The sequence below is a fragment of the Phyllobates terribilis genome, unplaced genomic scaffold, assembly GCF_046119375.1.
Source record: "Phyllobates terribilis strain yellow unplaced genomic scaffold, ASM4611937v1 Scaffold_3__8_contigs__length_932513732, whole genome shotgun sequence".
NCBI lineage: Eukaryota > Metazoa > Chordata > Amphibia > Anura > Dendrobatidae > Phyllobates > Phyllobates terribilis.
The window spans coordinates 772,124,169-772,145,473 of NW_027362763.1; the positions used below are offsets into that span (position 1 = coordinate 772,124,169).

At 51.5% G+C, this 21,305-nt stretch overlaps 1 protein-coding gene across 1 annotated transcript in view; it reads left to right on the plus strand.

Moving 5' to 3' along the window:
- HAO1 (hydroxyacid oxidase 1) overlaps positions 1-21,305 on the plus strand; it is a 73,339-nt gene that overhangs the window by 41,494 nt on the left and 10,540 nt on the right. The window lies entirely within an intron of this gene.

Genomic DNA, 21,305 nt, shown 5'->3' on the forward strand with positions numbered 1-21,305 from the left:
CGGCCTCTTCTGTGGCGAATGGAGAAGTGATACTGCTGGAGAGCGAGGCTCCAGCTTAGCAACCTTCCATTCGACCCAGAGACCATGTGTAACCAGTTGAGGGGGTTGTTGTCCGTTTCCACGGTGAAATGGCTCCCGTACAAGTAGGGCTGCAGACGCTGCAGGGCCCATACAATTGCCAGGCATTCCTTTACCACCGTGGAGTAGGCCACCTCCCGTGGCAGTAGCTTCCTGCTCAGGTACAAGACAGGATGTTCCTGTCCTGTCGTGTTGACCTGACTTAGCACAGCACCGAGGCCAAAGTCACTGGCATCGGTCTGTACCACAAACGGCCGGCCGAAGTCGGCAGCTTGAAGTACAGGGGAGCTACTTAGGGCGGTCTTGAGTGCCCTGAAGGCTGTCTCACAGGCGACAGTCCAGTCGACTGTGACAGGCAGCTTCTTCTTGGTGAGATCCGTCAGGGGCTTGGCCAAGGTGCTATAGTGTGGAACGATCCTCCTGTAGTACCCGGCAGTCCCCAAGAAGGACAGCACCTGCTTTTTGGTCCTGGGGGTGGGCCAGGATGTGATGGCATCCACTTTTCCAGGTTCTGGCTTCAGAACACCCCCGCCTACCCGGTTACCCAGGTAGAGGACCTCACTCATGCCCAGCTGGCACTTTTCCGACTTGATGGTCAAGCCTGCCCGGTGGGTTCGACCGAGCACCTGCCGCAGGTGCTCTAGGTGATCCTCCCAGGTGGGACTGAAGACTGCAATATCGTCCAAGTACGCAGCCGCGTACCCTCCAAGTCCCTTAAGCAGCATATTGACCATCCGCTGAAAAGTGGCAGGGACATTCCTCATGCCGAATGGCATCACCGTGGACTCGTATAGTCCAAAAGGGGTGATAAAGGCAGAGCGTTCCCTTGCCGCGGGGGTCAGGGGAATCTGCCAGTATCCCCGGCTCAGATCCATGATGGTCAGGTACTTGGCTCCGGCCATACGATCGAGCAGTTCATCGATGCGTGGTATGGGAAACGCATCGGGGACCGTCACCGCGTTGAGCCCCCGGTAGTCCACACAGAACCGCGTAGTTCGGTCCTTTTTAGGAATGAGGACTACAGGTGAGGTCCACGTGCTGTTGGATGCCTGGATCACCCCCAGCTTCAGCATCTCGTCTATCTCTTGGCGCAGGTTTTCCTGTACCTCGAAAGAGACCCGATATGCTGAACGCCGGATCGGGAGGTGATCCCCGGTGACCACGTCATGGACAGCCATCTCAGTCCTTCCGGGCAGGCTGCTGAACAGCTCCCGGAAGGAGTGCAGGGTGGCCTCCAGCTGGGACCGTTGGTCCTCCGTGAGCTGGTGGCCAACCCTCACATCCTCGATGGATCCACCCGCCTTGGCTTGGGCGAGCAGATCCAGGAGGGTTTCTACTTCTCCCTCCTCGGGAAGGTTGCACACTGGGTGGGCATACGCTTCCCGCTCATGATGAGCCTTCATCATGTTCACGTGGAAGGCCTTCCCCCTTCCACGGGTGTGGTCCAGGGTGACCAGATAGGTGACGGCGTTGAGTTTCTGGTGCACGAGGTATGGACCTTCCCAGGCTGCCTGAAGCTTGTTCTGTGGTAAGGGGACCAGTATCCACACTTTTTGACCCACCTAGTAGGTCCTCTCACAAGCATTCTGGTCGTACCTCCACTTCTGGTCGGCCTGGGCCTGGGCCATATTGTCCTGCACCAGCTTTGCCAAGGCCATCATCCTGTCCCGGTGGCGCGACATACTCGATGACCAACACCTCCGAGGTGGCTAAATCCCCTTCCCATGCTTCCTTCACCAGAGCCAGGGGTCCCCGTACACGTCGCCCGTACAGGAGCTCAAAGGGGGAGAACCCCGTTGAGGCATGCGGAGCCTCCCGGTAAGCAAATAGCAGGTGCGGGAGAAGACGTTCCCAATCGCTCCCGTAGGAGTCGGCGAACATCTTAAGCATCTGTTTCAAGGTGCCATTGAACCGCTCACACAGGCCATTAGTCTGTGGGTGATATGGGCTGGCCACCAGGTGTTGCACCTGTATTTGCTTACATAGGGACTCCATCAGCTCCGACATGAACTGGGTCCCCTGATCGGTGAGCATTTCCTGGGGAAATCCTACTCTGGAGAAAATCTCCAATAAGGCGGTTGCCACTTTGTCGGCCTTAGTGGACGACAGAACTACCGCTTCCGGGTACCGGGTGGCGTAGTCTACTACAGTCAGTATGAAGCGTTTCCCGCGGGGGCCAGTGGGCAGGGGTCCCACGAGATCCACAGCCACCCTCGAGAAAGGCTCTCCAATGATTGGCAGAGGTATCAGTGGGGCTTTGGAGCACCGCCCCGACTTCCCCACTCTCTGACAGGTGACACACGACTTGCGTAGGCCGTCGCCTCGGCTCCCATCCCAGGCCAGTAGAAATGCTGAGCTATCCTGGCCTTGGTTTTAGCGATCCCCAGGTGTCCGGCCATCGGAATCTCGTGTGCGAGCCGCAACAATTCCGCCCTGAACGGATAGGGTACCACTAACTGTCGGTCCCTAGGCCACGCCTCCGGTGAACCCTGCTGGACCGTCATCCAGTACAGCCGTCCCTGGTCCCAGACCACATGCTCGCCGTCTGAGTCCTGGGGAGGCTGTGCCGCCCGCTCCTTGAGCGCTTTCAGGCTGTCGAAGGCTTCCAACGCAGCCCGAAACTCCTGACTCGATGGGGCAAGAATCGAAGAAACTGCCACATCTTCCGTCAGCACCTCCGGACATGTCTCCTGTCCGCTGTCTGACCCAGCTGCCACTTGGTCAGAAATGGGGAAGCCTTCGGACCTTTGCGAGGCTCCTTGGGCTCCAGCGCTCCCACTCCTGGTGACAGCGGCGATGACCGCTGTGACCGTGGGTAGTGCCCGCTTCCCCTCGGTTTCTGACCAAGCCGCAAGATCAGGCAGGCTTCCTAGGCCTGTCGACATCCCGGACGTGGGGAACTCCTGCTCTGGGGTCTTACCTGGCGGTTCCTCTCCTGGGACACCCCCACCCCCCATGGCTCGCCCCCCCCCCCTGCAGAGGCTCTAGACTCAGCGGCCTGGATTCTCCTGAAAGCCCTACACTGCCGGTAGCAACCTTCCTCTTCATCCCTGAGCCTCCCTCTACAGGATCCTGCCCCACTCCTCCCTCACCGGAGAACAAGAGGTCCCTGTGCGCTGGCTGAGCACCTCTGGGGGCATCCTCACCTTCCTCACCTGTTCTCACTAACAACCCTGTTTGTGTTATGTCTGTGTGTGTTACGCTCAGGTTCCACTCCCTCCTCATCTGCAGGAGACACACTCCATACAACATTATTGGCGTTAGAAGCAGATAAATCAAGACATTCTGGGGGAGCCGAACTTGGGGGCTCAGTGGGTACATACTGCGACACTAGCCGCCCCAAGTCGGTCCCTAATAAAATGTTTGCGGTAATATTTGGTGTTACTCCCACCTCCCGCATCCCCCTCCCGGCACCCCAATCCAAATACACCATGGCAACGGGAAGTGCCGGCTCCACGCCTCCAATCCCGGAGACGTAAAGGGTCTTTCCCGGTACAAAGTCTTGAGGGGACACCACCTCAGGCCGTACCAGGATTCGTTCAGCGCCAGTGTCCCGCAGTCCCATGACCGCAGAACGGCCTATGGTGACAGGTTGGATATTGTCCAGGGACCTACCACCACCCCCTCCCACACACAGAACATTGGGCGCTCTCTGGGACTGGGATGGGGCCTTTTGGAGCTGGGGACACTCAGCCCTAAAGTTTCCTGGCTTGTTACATCTGTTCCTTGCCTGGAGAGGGCAACAGGGGGATACACCCCTTGTGTTCTGGGGGCTGGGGAAACAGGGGCAGGATTGGGCTTACCCCCTCTCCAGGTGCTGCTGGCAGACTTCTTCGGCTCAGGCGCCCTGTTATTGGCATACTCATCTGCATACTCATCTGCCAGGGCGCCTGTAGCAGAAGCCCCCATTGGTTTTCGGTCACGGAGTAACTGTCGGAGGTCCTCTGGGCAGTTCCACAAGAACTGCTCCGTGACGAATAGTTCCTGGACCTCCTGGCGGGTAGTAAGCGCTAGACCTGAGGTCCAGAGCTCTGCGGCTCTCAACAGCGCCCGCATATGATCGGTCCAGGTGTTCTTGGGGCCACGCAGCAGGCTCCGGAACTTCTGGCGGTACGACTCCGGAGTGAGGTTGTACTGCAGGATCAGGGCCCCTTGATGCTGTCATAGTTCTGTACCTCCCCGGCAGGTAAGTCCCCCAAGGCATCCAGGGACTCAAACGGGGGGTCAGGTATCTTGCCCACTGATCCCGGGCCAGATGGTGTTGAAGGCAGGTCCTTTCGAATGCCAACAGAAAGGAGTCCAGGTCTCCATCTTTCTCAAGCAGGGGGAAGTCCTCGGATTGGACTTTACAGGTCTTTGCCTCCTGCTGTGCTGGAGGTGCTGGAAGGAATCCACGCTGAGCCAGGTCCAGTTGATGCTGGCGCTCCGCAGCTCGTTCTGCACGCTCCGCCTCTTCTATTCGCCGGCGTTCATCCATGAGGAGCCGAAAAGTGGCGGTATCCCCAGACCGCTGACTGGCCAGGGCCGCCTGCAGGAGGGCATCCATGCTGGACAGGCTGTAGTGGGCAGTCCACTGCGGGACCGGATACTGGGGACTGGCTCCCTGAGGTGCCCGAGCTGAGCTCCTCCCCGCCATGAGTAACATTGTCCTCCCCTGGCTGCTCACCGACCAAAGCATTGGTCTTCTCCTTCAACCTGTTCCTGGTGCCTTTCGCCATCTTGGTAACCTTGGGTCACTGACACCGCTGCAACCCTGAGTTTGCACACACCTTGTTATAATTTTACTCTGACCGTTTAGTGTTGGGCTGACCTTAAGACTCCAGCAGTGGAAATTACCACTGGCAGTCTTTAGTGTCTGTGAGTAGGGATCCCACGTACACTATGCTCTGCAATCCCACCGCTCTGCCACCAATGTGATGAAATGCCGGCCGGTGGGTGCAGCTCTCTGGCGCCCCCTTACCTCTCAGGTGAGTCAAGGTACTGCACCTAGAGTAAGTAGTGCCAGGAAGCTGCTACCAGCGGGGCAAAACACGGTGGTGTGTTGTCCCTTACACGTCACCAATAAGTGACGCCACGATACAGGCACAACTCTCTGGTGCCCCCTTGCCTTTCAGGTCAGTCAAATTACTGCACATAGAGTGAGTGGTCGCCGGAGAGGCCGTCCTGTAGCTTTCTGGGTATTTGAGGCCCTCTGCAGTGAGGGCGGTATATATATATTTCCCTAGCTGCGCCAGTAATATATATCCACACCTCCTACCGTCACTGCCAGCCTTCCTCAAATCCCCCAGATGGTATGCTGCCACCAGTTCTCGTATGATACAAGTCCGGTCCGTTAATAGACTTGTATCGGGTCAGGAACCAACCCAGTAGCGTTTCAGCCAAGCGTTTCCGAACCAATGGATTCGTATATGCAGAGTAAAGGATACAGTCCACGATTAATTTATGATTTAATCGATTATAAGAATACACTAGATTACAAGGCTATACAATTAACTATACAATGGTATTTGGCCAGAATAAGAGATATAACAATTAGGATTACAAAACACAGGAATAACAACGATAAATCAGTTACCATTCTTGTGGTGCAAGGGAGGTTCTGCTATCCCACAGGTTCAAGCTTAGTTGCAGTCGTCCAGGCCTCAGTAGCGAAGGTGCTCCTCCCATTCAGAGACCTGGACCCGACGTTAGGAGTTGTTCACATCATCTCCTTGGTCAAAACTGAGGGGGTTTCTGGCTGTCAGCTATACTAAAGTCCTGTCATGCCCACTCTTGGTGATGTCAGTTTATTAAGCCCCGCCCCCCCACCAATGCCAGTTTTGGCTCCATTTGAGGAAAGTACCCATAATTTTCCCTGGGGTGATCCCATCGTTTCACCAGAGGTCTCATCGTGATCCTACTCTTCTGGGGAAGCCATTGACTCTAAACATGCCTCCCCTGGGACCTTGTACACGGTTCTTCTAAATATCTAGCTTTCCAGGGCCCGCATGGATTTATAAGTCCCATGATTGTGTCCGCGGGCACCTTCCCCACATGATACATTTTATTTGGGTTCCCTAACTTGTATCGTGTGGTTATGAATTGATAGTATGTCTGTAGCTTTTGGCGGCCATTTTCCACAAAGAAAGCACATGGTTCCCTGGGACAATGGAGAGGTTGGCAGGCTTGCACAAATGGTTTGCTTCTGGTTTCAAGTGACATCAAGGTGTTAATTACCCCTGAGGGTCTGGCTGACTCTGTCCTGCTTGGACACAACAGAGCTGGCCCATCTATTTACCATATCAAAGAAGTTCCTTGAGACTGATCTCCAGAGGTGGGGGCGAATTGCTCTGTTTACCAGGGGCTGGAGAATGTGACATGGTAGGAGCTGTGTGAGGGATTTTTAGAAATGACAATAGGGAATATCTTCAGGTATGACGTATCATACCTAAGATGGCGGCTAACTTTCATGACAGGACTCATCAGACCAAAGCACAGATTTCCACTGGTCTAATGTCCATTCCTTGTGTTCTTTAGCCCAAACAAGTCTCTTCTGCTTGTTGCCTGTCCTTAGCAATGGTTTCCTAGCAGCTATTTTACCATGAAGGCCTGCTGCACAAAGTCTCCTCTTAACAGTTGTTGAAGAGATGTGTCTGCTGCTAGAACTCTGTGTGGCATTGACCTGGTCTCTAATCTGAGCTGCTGTTAACCTGCGATTTCTGAGGCTGGTGACTCGGATAAACTTATCCTCAGAAGCAGAGGTGACTCTTGGTCTTCCTTTCCTGGGGCGGTCCTCATGTGAGCCAGTTTCTTTGTAGCGCTTGATGGTTTTTGCAACTGCACTTGGGGACACTTTCAAAGTTTTCCCAATTTTTCGCACTGACTGACCTTCATTTCTTAAAGTAATGATGGCCACTCGTTTTTCTTTACTTAGCTGCTTTTTTCTTGCCATAATACAAATTCTAACAGTCTATTCAGTAGGACTATCAGCTGTGTATCCATCAGACTTCTGCAGAACACAACTGATGGTCCCAACCCCATTTATAAGACAAGAAATCCCACTTATTAAACCTGACAGGGCACACCTGTGAAGTGAAAACTATTTCCGGTGACTAACTCTTGAAGCTCATTAAGAGAATGCCAAGAGTGTGCAAAGCAGTCATCAAAGCAAAAGGTGGCTACTTTGAAGAACCTAGAATATAAGACATATTTTCAGTTGTTTCACACTTTTTTGTTAAGTATATAATTCCACATGTGTTAATTCATAGTTTTGATGCCTTCAGTGTGAATGTACAATTTTCATAGTCATGAAAATACAGAAAAATGTTTAAATGAGAAGGTGTGTCCAAACTTTTGGTTTGTACTGTATATATACACAGGTGCTTCTCACAAAATTAGAATATCATCAAAAAGTTAATTTATTTCAGGTCTTCAATACAAAAAGTGAAACTCATATATTATATAGAGTCATTACAAACAGAGTGATCTATTTCAAGTGTTTATTTCTGTTAATGTTGATGATTATGGCTTACAGCCAATGAAAACACAAAAGTCTTTATCTTAGTAAATTAGAATAATTAACAAAAAACTCCTGCAAAGGCTTCCTAAGTGTTTTAAAAGGTCACTTAGTCTGTTTCAGTAGGCTCCACAATCATGGGGAAGACTGCTGACTAAGCAGATGTCCAGAAGGCACTCATTGACACCCTCCACAAGGAGGGTAAGCCACAAAAGGTCATTGCTAAAGAAGCTGGTTGTTCACAGAGTGCTGTATCAAAGCATATTAATGGAAAGTTGAGTGGACGAAAAAAGTGTGGTAGAAAAAGGCGCAAAAGCAACCGGGATAACCGCAGCCTTGAAAGGATTGTTAAGAAAAGGCCATTCAAAAATTTGGGGGAGATTCAAAAGGAGCCACCACACAAAGACATATCCAGGACATGGGCTACAAGTGTCGCATTCCTTGTGTCAAGCCACTCATGACCAATAGACAATGCCAGAAGCATCTTACCTGGGCCAAGGAGAAAAAGAGCTGGACTGTTGCTTAGTGGTCCAATGTGTTGTTTTCAGATGAAAGTAAATTTTGCATTTCATTTGGAAATCAAGGTCCCAGAGTCTGGAGGAAGAGTGGAGAGGCCACAATCCAAGCTGCTCGAGGTCTAGTGTGAAGTTTCCACAATCAGTGAGGGTTTTTGGGAGCCATGTCATCTGCTGGTGCAGGTCCACTGTGTTTTATCCAGAAATAAGTCAGCGCAGCCGTCTACCAGGAAATTTTAGAGCACTTCATGCTTCCGGCTGCAAGCTTTTTGGACATGGAAATTTCATTCTCCAGCAAGACTTGGCACCTGTCCACACTGCCAAAAGTACCAATTCCTGGTTTAAAAACAACAGTATCACTGTGCTTGATTGGCCAGCAAACTCGCCTGACCTTAACCCCATAGAGAATCTATGGGGTATTGTCAAGAAGAAGATGAGAGACACCAGACCCAACAATGCAGACGAGCTGAAGGCTGCTATCAAAGCAACCTGGGCTTCCATAACACCTCAGCAGTGCCACAGGCTGATCGCCTCCATGCCACGCTGCATTGATGCAGTAATTAATGCAAAAGGAGCCCGACCAAGTATTGAGTGCATTTGCTGAACATACATTTCAGTAGGCCAACATTTCGGATTTTAAAATCATTTTTCAAGTTGTTTTTATAAAGTATTCTAATTTACTGAGATAAAGACTTTTGTGTTTTCATTGGCTGTAAACCATAATCATCAACATTAACAGAAATAAACACTTGAAATAGATCACTCTGCTTGTAATGACTCTATATAATATATGAGTTTCACTTTTTGTATTGAAGAACTGAAATATATTAACTTTTTGATGATATTCTAATTTTGTGAGAAGCACCTGTATATGTATAAAGAATATTACAGTTACTGAGAATTGATCTCAGTATACAGGACAGGAGAAGTAGTACTGAGAAGTATATATATATTTATATTGTGAGTCAGTGACTGGGATCGTATACGAGGGACATTATATATCCCCCAGAATGTGTACAGAGACCTATTAAACCTGTTGGTGTGCATTGCAGTCACAGACACAGCTGCGGCTGCAATGCAGTAATGAAGGTGAGCATTGACCTGGTCAAGCTATCTGGCTAAGGCAGATTAAGTAAAACCCGGCAGGGCCTTCATTTCTTGGAGGAGGCTACAGTAAGGCAGTGGGGCGGCCTCCTCCCTCCAACCTGGGTTTTCCAGTGGCTTTTGCCATAGGTCCTTTAAAAACCCTGCATTAAGGATTAGTATTGTTCAGTGTTGGGACCTGCTAGGAGCATAGCAGGACAGCTCGGCGGGCCTGTGTGTAGCTGAACCCATGCCTGGGAAGGGTCTGCACCCATCAGGCTCTGAGCAGCCCGGCGTGGCCATTGCCCACGGCAACCATTGTTATGGACTTATGTTAACCCGGCTGCGAACCGGAGGACTTTCTGTTTTACCCGTGAGTTGCTGAATAAAAGCTGCTTATGTTGGACTTGCTTGGGTCACTGCCTCAGTTACTGCACGGGGTGAACACTGGAGCCTTACAATATATATATATACACAGATTACTACAACAGCTGAGAATTACTCCCAGTAAACAGGACAGGAGATGTGGTACTGTGCTCTGTTAATATGCAGGGCAGTAGAAGTGGTACTGTGCAGTGTGTACATACAGAATAATACAGATCCTGAGAATTACACTCAGTGTACAGGACAGGAGAAGTGGTACTGGAGAGTGTATATATATTGTAATGCAGTGGCTTGCTGCATTACTAAAATGTCCAGGGGGTGTGTTCTGGCTGACCATGTACCTCCCATTCAGGTGACTGATCACATGACTGTGACATCATCACAGGTCCTGTGCGCACAGAAGGATATATAAATCCTGGTGGTTTTGAAACAGTGAAGAGGCCTGGTCCCTGTGTCTGGGACACCATTAGCTTGGAGAGGCAAGAGGCCTGATCCCTGTGTCTGGGACACCATTAGCTTGGAGAGGCAAGAGGCCTGATCCCTGTGTCTGGGACACCATTAGCCTGGAGAGGCAAGAGGCCTGATCCCTGTGTCTGGGACACCAGTAGCCTTGGAAGGCAAGAGGCCTGATCCCTGTGTCTGGGACACCGTTGGCCCTGGAAGGCACGAGGCCTGGAGGCCACACCTGGTGAGCCTTAATCCACAGCTGTGGCAGAACAGAGCTGATAGAAGCAGCTAAGACCCGGCAAAGGTAAATCGGTGCTTGAAATGAATATTGATGTTGTACCTTGCTGAAGTCTGTATCTGAAGCCAAGCGGGCATAGCTGCCACTGAAAAGGCTCTAGGATATTACATGTGTAACATTCCTGCTAGCCACTGAGATGGACTATGTTATAAGCAGGTTATGATGTGTAATAAACTGCTGGACTTCATATTACCGGAAAACGTTGCATGTGTGCTTTAATTGACCCGGTGAAGTAAGTGCCCCTCAACATGATCATTAGCCCTACCTTACAATATATAGAATATTACAGATACTGAGAATTACACCCAGTATACAGAGCAGGAGAAGTGGCACTGTGCAGTGTATATATACAGAATAATACAGATACTGAGAATGACACCCAGTATACAGGACAGGAGAAGTGGTACTGCGCATTGTATATATACAAAATAATACAAATACTGAGTATAGAATGAGGGGTTTTGTCTGCCAAGACATTTGGAAGTGTGTATAGTTGGGTGGGTCTGTGAATGGATTTGCCGAGTGCATAAAGTGTGGGGTTGTATGGGGAGGTAGGACTTGCATAGCGTAGAATTGGGATTCTTGTAATGTATAAGAAAGGTTTGCGGAGAGTAAATGGGGATTTCTTGTTAAGGTATTATGGTATTTCATTTACGGTAAACCTCTATTCTCTGTTATGGGGTCCTGAATAATGCATATTTTATTGTATGAGATTTGGGTGGTCTGCATTAGTAGACCCTGTCACTGTGGTGTATTGAAGAGAGTTTTGAAATCTTTATTATTTAGCAGGTTGTTCTCTGATTTGGCATCTGTGAGGGTGGATTATATTTAGTAGTTCTGTTTTCTGTTCTTTGGTATGTATGTCAGTCCTGGACAACCACTTTTAATGATCACCTGTTGGCTACTTGCAGCTTTCAGACAATTTAGCTCTACTTACTATGCATTGATTGATACAGCATTCAGATATGCCAAAAGCAATCAAACTGACCAGTTTACATTATCTTAAAGGGGTTCTCTGGGAATATGATAAAAATGGCCCTCGTCACATTTCAAACTGCAACCCAACCTTGTCACATGTCATGAGAGGTTGCAGAAGGAAGAAGCACAGCTAATGAAATGTGAGAGCTGGCAGAAGAGCAGCATTGTAATCAAACATACATCACTCAGCCACTGGGCTGTGACATCTCCTTGCTGACTGAGCACAGCGGGGAGTTTTTTTCTCTAGCCTTAGTCCTTCTGCATGCTCAGTCAGTCTCTGTCAGGCTAATTTAACAGAATGAGTATAAAATAAGCACAAAGGAGAAGGAAGAAGGAGAAAAAACCCACTTAGGTGCTGTCAGTAGAGAGAAGATTTATTTTTTTCTCATTTCACAGCCCTTCTCTGCAGCTGAGTGAGGAATGTTTGTTCACAATGTATCTGCTCTGACAGTTGAGACACTTGTTGAGCATTGTTTCCTCAGTCTGCAACCCATCCTCACATGTAACATAGTAACATAGTAACATAGTTTTTAAGGTTGAAGGAAGACTAAGTCCATCTAGTTCAACCCATAGCCTAAAATGTTGATCCAGAGGAAGGCAAAAAAAAACCATGTGGCAAACACTAAGCTCCACATTGGGGAAAAAAAATCCTTCCCGACTCCATACGACAATCAGACTAGTTCCCTGGATCAACGCCCTATCAAGGAAACTAGTATTTATAACCTGTTATATTATACTTTTCAAGAAAGGCATCCATGCCCTTCTTAAATTTTAACAGTGAATCACTCATTACAACATCATGCGGCAGAGAGTTCCATAGTCTCACTGCTCTTACAGTAAAGAATCCGCGTCTGTGATTATCATTAAACCTTCTTTCCTCCAGACGTAGAAGATGCCCCCTTGTCCCCGTCTCAGGCCTCAGAGTAAAAAGATCAGTAGAAAGGTCTTTGTACTGTCCCCTCATATACTTATACATAGTAATAAGATCACCCCTAAGCCTTCTTTTTTCCACAGTAAATAACCCCAAGTGTAATTGACGCGCCCCCTGGGCCAGTGCTGTAGGGGATACCCGGAGCCGGATCTCGATGGGGGTAGTAGTCCTTGTGGCGGTGACCCGGTCCGTGCCCAGGGTGTCAAACTAAGTGGCAGTCTATGGCAGTAGATGTTAACTTGATTGTCGACTACGCCACCCGTTGAGTGCGGCTTTGAAGCCGCCGCTGCAGAGCAGTCCACTGAGGCCGGTGGTATATGTGCAGCAGGGATGGTATAACCCCCAACGGGAGGGGTATGGCCTCAGGGCAGCAGGTGTAGATGATGGGGGTTGTGATGATGCAGAAAGAAGATTCAGAGTCAGGAGATGCAGTTCAGGGTTTTTACTTACTGGTGTTCTCTTGGTCACTCTGGCCTTGAGTGACCACCCGAGCCGTGCTGCGTCCACCAGGTCCTGGACTCGGCCAACCCCCAGGCAATTCCGGAGCGTGGTCCTGAGCTCCTTTCTGACTCTCCCTTCCTCTGGCCGTTCCCACCAGGGATCCACTTTTGGCCGGCTCCCTCGGGTCTCTTGGTGGTCAAGCCTCCTCTGGGCTCCCTGACCCTATACTCGGTGTGCCTTTCTAGTGGATTTGGTGAGGGTCGTGGCAGATCCTGACCACGACCTCCGGTTCCTGGCTAAGGTTCGTTTTGGCCTCCGCCAGCTTGGGATCCGGTACCCTTGTCCGCCAACCCTTCACCCTTCTGTCCTTATTCTGGGATCTTGGGGTTCCTTCTTGTTTCCTCTCTGGGTCCTTCTCACTCCTCTCTCTCTCTCTGCAGGCTCTGCTCTGGAGCTGGGCCCAGCCGGAGCCACAGCTCCCTGTCAGCCCTTCTGGCTGAGCTCCTCTGCTCTGCTCCTCTTGCCTGACTGAACTCACCTCCTCCTGTTCTAAGATGGTGCCCACCTTATATACTCCCTCTATGTGTGAGCTCAGGTGACCAGCACCCTATGAGCTCCTATCTTTACCCAGACTACTCCCCCTATCTGCCCCTACACTACTGGGATGTTCCACCCCCCTCCCACTCCAGCCAGGGACAGACGCTGTCGTACCTGCACATATACTGGTGGGAGTACCGTCGTTCTGTCCCCCGGAAATGGGATGTATGTAGTGCATGCAGCCTACTAGCTCAGTTCCACACTCCATCCTTACCCGGGAGTGGAATACCACACCTCTGGCTTGAGGTGTAATACCCCTGTAGCAGCCGAGTCCTCAGGGTGCTACATAATAACCTGTCTTGGTATTGCAGACCCCCCAGTCCTCTAATCACCTTGGTCGCTCTTCTCTGCACCCGCTCTAGTTCAGCTATGTCTTTCTTATACACCGGAGACCAGAACTGTGCACAGTATTCTAAGTGTGGTCGCACTAATGACTTGTATAGGGGTAAAATTATGTTCTCCTCATGAGCATCTATGCCTCTTTTAATGCATCCCATTACTTTATTTGCCTTTGCAGCAGCTGCCTGACACTGGCCACTAAACATGAGCTTGTCGGCCACCAATACACCCAGGTCTTTTTCAGTTACAGTTTTGCCCAGTGTTTTACAATTAAGCATATAATTATACATTTTATTTCCTCTGCCCAAGTGCATTACCTTACATGTGACTAGGAAATATGAATTATGTTTGGAATATGTGACAAAAAGGGCCATTTTTATCACATTCCATGAGAACCTCAAAGATAACGTACACTAGTCAGTTTTATTGCTTTTCCATATCTCAATGCTGTATCACCCCATGCATAATAAGGAGAACCAAGTAGTCTGAAGGCTGCAATTATTAGTCATCACCTGTTCATTAATAGTGGTTGTCCAGGATAGAGACATGACAGAAACCAGAGAACAGAACTACTAAATATAATGCACTCTAAGGCTATGGGTACATGACATATTTTCAGGCCAGGTCCACCTGAAACCCACCTGAAAAAGCACCTCATAAAATGAACATTGTGCACATGTTCTATTTTATATCACTACTTTTAACCTCTTCAGGGTTCGGAAACCAGAGGTGGTTAAAAGAAGAGCCATGTTAAAGGGGTGGTCTGGCACTTAAAGTGTCCTTCCTAAATGTCTATCTTTACACTCCTTGTCCACCTAATCCCTAAATGTTTTTTTTTTCTACTGCACTTGATGTGACATTTTGTTTGAGAGGAGACTCAGACAGGACATTATGGAAGGCATGGAGAAGGACATCATCAAGGGGCAGTGCTGCAGTTACTGTAGCACCCCGAGGGCTCGGCTGCTACAGGGGTATTGCACCTCGAACCAGAGGTGTGGTATTCCACTCCCGGGTAAGGATGGAGTGTGGACTAGAACTCAGTTAGCTGCATGCACCACATACATCCCATTTCCGGGGAACAGATCAACGGTACTCCCACCAGATAGATGTGCAGGTACGACAGCGTCTGTCCCTGGCTGGAGTGGGAGGGGGGGAGGAATATCCCAGTGGTGCAGGAGCAGAGAGGGGAGGGACTCTGGGCATAGGAAGGAGCCCATTGGTGGCTAGTCACCTGGGCTCGGGTGTCAGAGGGAGTATAAAAGGTGGGCACCATCTTAGGAGTTGAGTTCAGTCAGACAGAAGAAGAGGAGAAGAGTAGTGACAGGGAGCAGCAGCCCTGTCTGGGTGCTGCTCCTGAAGGGAGCAAGAGAGAGAAAGACAAGAGGAAAGGAACAAGGAACAAGGAAGGAATGGAACCTGGAGAAAGGCCCAGAGACATGAAGGAAGAGGGAACCCGAACACGCTAGGAGTCAGCGGGTGAAGGGTTGGCAGATCAGGGTACCGGATCCCGAACTGGTGGAGGCCACTTATCCTCAGCCAGGAACCGGAGGTCGTGGCCACGTCTTGGCGCGACCACTCACTACACTCACCACGAAGGCACGCCACATAGGGTCAGGGAAACCGGAGATAGGTTTCGCCACCAGAAGGCCCGAGGAAGCTGGACATGGGTGGGTCCCTAGTGGGGACGGCCAGAGAAAGGAACGGAGAAAGGAGTTCAAGGTCACACTCTGGAACTGCCTGGGGGTTGGTTGAGCCCCGTACCTGGTGGACGCAGCACGGCTCGGGTCGTCATCACCTGCAGGACTGACACTGATAACATCTGTGAGTAAAGCATTGAAAACTGCAATCAGTCTCTGTGTTCCATCGCACTACCAGCACTAAAGGTACCGGGACGCCCTTTCTATCACTCCCTTCACCCGCACCAGCTGCCCTGAGGCCATACCTCTCCCGTTGGGGGTTATACCACCATTGCTGCACACATACCACCGGCCTCAGCGGACTGTTCTGCAGCGGCGGCCTTGCGACCGCAAATCAACGGGTGGCGTAGTCGACACTTAAACAACATCTACAAAGACTGCCACACACTTAGTTTGACCACCCTGGGCACGGACCGGGTCCCCGCCACTCGGAGACTACTACCCCCATCGGATCCGGCTCCGTGTATTCCCCCGCGCACACGTGCGCCGCACTACAGCACTGGCCCAGGGGGCGCGTCAACTTTGGCGTAGTCGGCAGGATCTCGTGCCCGTAACCACCGGGTACTGCGTGCCTGAAAAAGAGACTTTTTACTTACCTGTGGTGAAGTTTCCCGCCGTCCGGAGTCGTTTCCCGCCATCCGGAGCCGATTCCCGCCATCCGACGCCATCTTCTGCCTTCTTCCCGCCATCCGTGGAGTTTTCCCGCCATTGGGCGCCATCTTGAGGACGCCGCGCGGGAAGAAGAGGGGTGTGGACTCCGAAAGCCCGCGAGAACTGAAGCCCCGCCTCACGTCCGGACGTTGCGTAAGGTCCTGGAAGGAGCCCAGTGACGCCGACGTCACAGGAGCGCGACGGAAGGTCCTCAACCCTGACGATCCACTGTGGAGCCGCGGCCTACGGAAGAGGATCATCGCCAGGTAGGCCACGGTCCACTAGGGGGGAGGGGGATGTCGGATACGGAGGAGAGCTTCACCGCCACAGCCGCCTGTCACGCTGTCTCTGTATACTGGAGGTAGGGGGCCTAAGCTGACCCTAAGCTGGGGCCCTGACTAATCCCTCAACCTGGAGGTACTGTTAAAGGTACAGAGGTCCAGGCCGCCAGCGTAACCCCTACCTCCTGAGGATCCCTGCACCTAAGTAATCTAGTCCTGAGAAGGACCCCGATCACAACAAAAGAGGACAAGTAATAATATGCCCACACACAGTACTTAGACGAACGAGACAGTACAAGGGAAAAACCAAAACCACCTTGCATACAAAAACTACACAACTACAACAGAGGGAACACCAACGGGAAAGGAGATAAATGATAAAGCGAGGAAGGGAAAAAACACTCCAAATACACTTATCTCAGAAACTCCAAATACCACGATCCGCTCTGTAAGTCTGTATGAAATGCTTTCACCGACACTTCCCAAACAGACCAGCAGGCATTTGAAGGAGACTCACTACAGCAGCATTGATTGCAGCTGGGCGAGGCTGGACCTCGTCTAGCACAGAGAGAGAGAGAATTAACTCCCTCACTGCCGAAAACACAAAGCACCAAAAAGTCAGCTGCGAGAAGTCAGGCTGTGTAATCGTGACGATCTTCGTGGCGACACACCCGTGACAGTACCCCCCCTTCTACGAGGGGCCTCCGGACCCTCAGGGCCAGGTTTATCCGGGTGAGTCGTGTGGAAGGCCCGAACTAATCGGTCTGCGTTAATATCCGACGCAGGAACCCACATCCTCTCCTCAGGACCATACCCTTTCCAATGAACCAGGTACTGAAGGGACCGGCGATTAAAACGTGAATCGATGACCCTTGATACCTGGAACTCCAAGTTACCATTGACCACCACTGGAGGGGGAGGTAAAGGTGACGGTACCACCGGCGCCACATACCTCTTAAGCAACGATCTGTGGAACACGTTGTGAATTTTAAACGTAGGGGGGAGGTCAAGACGGAATGCCACCGGATTAATAATAGAACTGATTCTGTACGGCCCGATGAACCTGGGACCCAGTTTCCAGGAGGGAACCTTAAGTTTAATATTCCTGGTAGACAACCATACCCGATCGTTCACACTTAGGTCCGGACCAGACACTCTCCTCCTATCAGCCATACGTTTGTATTGGTTCCCCATAGTATTCAGATTCTTCAGCACCCCTCTCCATACTGAAGCGAGTGATGAGGAAAATCGTTCCTCCTCAGGAACCCCCGAAGAGCCCCCCCTACTGAAAGTACAAAACTGGGGGTGAAAACCATATGCCCCAAAAAACGGGGACTTACCAGTGGACTCGCTCCGCCTATTATTAAGAGCAAACTCTGCCAGAGGTAAGAAAGAAGCCCAGTCCTCCTGGTTCTCTGACACAAAACACCGGAGATATGTCTCCAAGCTCTGGTTCATACGTTCCGTCTGACCATTGGTCTGAGGGTGAAAAGCCGATGAGAATGACAAATGCATCCCCCGCCGTGCACAAAACGCCTTCCAGAACTTGGACACAAACTGAGACCCCCGATCAGACACCACATCGGAGGGTACCCCGTGAAGCCTCACAATCTCCCCAATGAACACCTGCGCAAGAGTTTTAGCATTAGGGAGAGCCGGAAGAGCGATAAAATGTGCCATCTTGCTGAACCTGTCCACTACAACGAGTATGACCGTTTTACCCGAAGACGGGGTCGGTGAAAATGTCACGCTGTCTCTGTATACTGGAGGTAGGGGGCCTAAGCTGACCCTAAGCTGGGGCCCTGACTAATCCCTCAACCTGGAGGTACTGTTAAAGGTACAGAGGTCCAGGCCGCCAGCGTAACCCCTACCTCCTGAGGATCCCTGCACCTAAGTAATCTAGTCCTGAGAAGGACCCCGATCACAACAAAAGGGGACAAGTAATAATATGCCCACACACAGTACTTAGACGAACGAGACAGTACAAGGGAAAAACCAAAACCACCTTGCATACAAAAACTACACAACTACAACAGAGGGAACACCAACGGGAAAGGATATAAATGATAAAGCGAGGAAGGGAAAAAACTCTCCGAATACACTTATCTCTGAAACTCCAAATACCACGATCCGCTCTGTTAGTCTGCATGAAATGCTTTCACCGACACTTCCCTAACAGACCAGCAGGCATTTGAAGGAGTCTCACTACAGCAGCATTGATTGCAGCTGGGCGAGGCTGGACCTCGTCTAGCACAGAGAGAGAGAGAATTAACTCCCTCACTGCCGAAAACACAAAGCACCAAAAAGTCAGCTGCGAGAAGTCAGGCTGTGTAATCGTGACGATCTTCGCGGCGACACACCCGTGACACCGCCATACCAGATTGCAGAGCTGCTAGCGGTGCTCCAGAAGGAAGAACCGGAGTACGCGCAGGCCGCGCTGGAAGAGCTGAACAGGAGGATGATCTGGGCGCAACGAGACGTGCTCGCCGGGTGGAAGGAGGAGTTGACCCGGCGCACGCTGACCTGCCAACCGGAGGTGCAGCCACCATCCAGCACCGCGTCGATCCCGAGAGGCAGCAGAAGCGGACCGGAGGCCGGGGACGACGCCGCGGGGGAGGCCGCAACGACAAGTAAGGGGAACGCCGTTACTCCGGGCCCTGAGGCCGCGGACCTGCCCCTACCTCCCGCCGCGGGACCCGAAGCTCTGGGTGCCGCACCGCACACCGTACATCCACCACCAGTAGTCAGCCCTCCAGCAGCAAGCTCTGCAGCGGAGCCTCGCCCTGAACCGTGCTCCCCAACACCGGGCACGATCAGAAAGTCACCGGCCTGGTTAAAAGGCCGAGTGCCCGCGGGCGCTGCACCCCAGCCGGGGCCCCCAGTCGTGCCATCATTGGGGAAAGACCTGTATGAGCAGCACACCTGCCCGGATGGGACACCATTCGTCTGGCCGCCTGAGTACACCAACCCCCGCTCCAGGAAGAGTCATCCCGTAGGAGCAAGGGCCCCAGATGAACCGCTAATCCCAGCTCCGGAGCCCGTGGACCTCTCTTCACCCCGCTGGAGGACGCCCAATTCGAGGGGGACCCCACTGGAGAAGACCTGATGGGGTTCACTCAGGAGACACGGGCGGGCGCCGCCCGGCGCTATAAGACCTGCCGCCAACAACTGGCAACGTTTGAGCGGGAGCGGAGAGAGAGGAAAGTGAAGGAGGAGTGGCTCCACATTAAAAACGTGGAGCAGAAGACAAGGACCCGCCAGGACCCCCCCGTACAGCTCACGGTCCCCGAGTCACCGGGACTGTTGTTAAGCTTCACATGGCATGTGGCTGGGGCATCATCCAAGACCCGAAGACCATAAGCCAGGTGTTTGTAAACAGGAGCGACGTAGAGTCCCACCTACCGGAGGGGCACAGTGGACGGGACCTGGTGCCTGGAGATACCGTCACCTATACCAGGCATAAGGGAGTGAAGGGGTGGTACGCCCTTCATGTCCACCGGGTCAAGGAAGAAGAGGAGCAATCGTACCAGGAGGAGGAGGAGAAAGAGGGCCCGGACGGGTCTGAACCTGAGGAAGAGAAAGGAGCGTGTGGAGCACACCGTTAATCGTAAACGGTAAAAGAGGAGATGTAAATAGTTACCCGACCGGGTATAAGGACTGTTGTGGGACTGTTTCCACTAAGAGTGTGGTCCCCGTTGGGACAGAAAGACAACTGTTGCCTATTTTTGCCCTAATCCCTAACCTGACCGAGGACTGAGAGCGGTCATCCCTTCCCTCTACCTGGCCGAAGACTGAGAGCGGCCAGATCCCAAGATCCCAAGAACCCGAGAATTCAAGAATGTTTTATTTGAGAATGCCTTAATGTGAAATTTGATATGATGCCAAAGTTTTACATAGTGTTTTTGTAAAAGAGTTCCGGTGGCATTAGCCAGCTGTTGAGAAAACCTCCCATAAAGGGATGGATGAAAGTTGATGTGTTTTATGTGTACGTACACTTTAAAAATTGTTTTTACTCTATTTCAGCCCGAGGACGTGCTGTGGTTTACCAGGGGGGAATGTAGCACCCCGAGGGCTCGGCTGCTACAGGGGTATTGAACCTCGAACCAGAGGTGTGGTATTCCACTCCCGGGTAAGGATGGAGTGTGGACTAGAACTCAGTTAGCTGCATGCACCACATACATCCCATTTCCGGGGGACAGATCAACGGTACTCCCACCAGATAGATGTGCAGGTACGACAGCGTCTGTCCCTGGCTGGAGTGGGAGGGGGGGAGGAATATCCCAGTGGTGCAGGAGCAGAGAGGGGAGGGACTCTGGGCATAGGAAAGAGCCCATTGGTGGCTAGTCACCTGGGCTCGGGTGTCAGAGGGAGTATAAAAGGTGGGCACCATCTTAGGAGTTGAGTTCAGTCAGACAGAAGAAGAGGAGAAGAGTAGTGACAGGGAGCAGCAGCCCTGTCTGGGTGCTGCTCCTGAAGGGAGCAAGAGAGAGAAAGACAAGAGGAAAGGAACAAGGAACAAGGAAGGAATGGAACCTGGAGAAAGGCCCAGAGACATGAAGGAAGAGGGAACCCGAACACGCTAGGAGTCAGTGGGTGAAGGGTTGGCAGATCAGGGTACCGGATCCCGAACTGGTGGAGGCCACTTATCCTCAGCCAGGAACCGGAGGTCGTGGCCACGTCTTGGCGCGACCACTCACTACACTCACCACGAAGGCACGCCACATAGGGTCAGGGAAACCAGAGATAGGTTTCGCCACCAGAAGGCCCGAGGAAGCTGGACATGGGTGGGTCCCTAGTGGGGACGGCCAGAGAAAGGAACGGAGAAAGGAGTTCAAGGTCACACTCTGGAACTGCCTGGGGGTTGGTTGAGCCCCGTACCTGGTGGACGCAGCACGGCTCGGGTCGTCATCACCTGCAGGACTGACACTGATAACATCTGTGAGTAAAGCATTGAAAACTGCAATCAGTCTCTGTGTTCCATCGCACTACCAGCACTAAAGGTACCGGGACGCCCTTTCTATCACTCCCTTCACCCGCACCAGCTGCCCTGAGGCCATACCTCTCCCGTTGGGGGTTATACCACCATTGCT